This window comes from Penaeus monodon, chromosome 15 (genome assembly GCF_015228065.2).
Source record: "Penaeus monodon isolate SGIC_2016 chromosome 15, NSTDA_Pmon_1, whole genome shotgun sequence".
NCBI lineage: Eukaryota > Metazoa > Arthropoda > Malacostraca > Decapoda > Penaeidae > Penaeus > Penaeus monodon.
In genome coordinates, this window is record NC_051400.1 from 26,542,165 (window position 1) to 26,543,071 (window position 907).

At 33.3% G+C, this 907-nt stretch overlaps 1 protein-coding gene across 1 annotated transcript in view; it reads right to left on the minus strand.

Annotated features, from left to right (window-relative positions):
- The window catches only part of LOC119581870 (disintegrin and metalloproteinase domain-containing protein 11-like), a gene marked incomplete at its 5' end in the record, with an annotated part of 193,377 nt that overhangs the window by 59,770 nt on the left and 132,700 nt on the right, over nt 1–907 (minus strand).

Consider the following 907-nt stretch of genomic DNA (forward strand, 5'->3'; position numbering starts at 1 on the left):
GTGAGAATATTAAGAACACAGTACATTTAATTATTTATGGAATAGGTTAAATAGCACTGGACAAGAAATGTTCGTATGAATTAAGAGTCAGTCCTTAATCAGATGCATGATTCAGCTGGGATTAAATCAAAATCGTGATCTAGCATCCAAAATATCTATCGGAAATCTCAAAAATCTTTCTCGTCCAGTACTATGACATTCCAGATACCATGTGCCAAACTGCTGGAAATAAAGGAAATTAACCGAAATATAAAGAACAGAAATAAAAAAAAACACTAATTCTTTAAGAAAAAAGGATAGCATAACGAATTTTGTTGAATAAATGTGTTCACATCTGTCTAGCAAATATGATTATGTCATAACTTTATTTCGTTAAAATTACTGGGAGAACATGTCTACTTTTTCAATTTATCATAGTCACTGATAGCAGTAGTTACACAGAGAATCTTTAACAAGCCTTAAGATGCTTTGCAGTAAAATGTAAGCCAATAAGAAATAAAGCCTCATTTGTTATACAAACTTACTTTTCTTTAAAATGATCAAATCAATTTTGTGATCAATAACACATACTAGAATCACAGCAAGTCTAACTGGCCGTATATACTGATTCTGCTATCAAACCTAAGACTTGCTTAGCCACAGTACAACGGCGCAAACAGTCTTGGAGCTTCTCGAACATGAATTGCACTGCAGAACATTTTCTAAGCATTATTAAACATTTCTCCTGTGGACCTGCAATATCCAATAGCTATTCTAACAGGATGACGCTACTTGAAATAGTTAGAAATGGAAATTAAATGCTTTTTTTTTTTTTACTTGCATCGTGACCCTTCACGAACGGCGAAGTGTACATACGCAATCTGCTGCAAAACCATGGTATTATACATTCAAAGCTGGTCATTTCCTT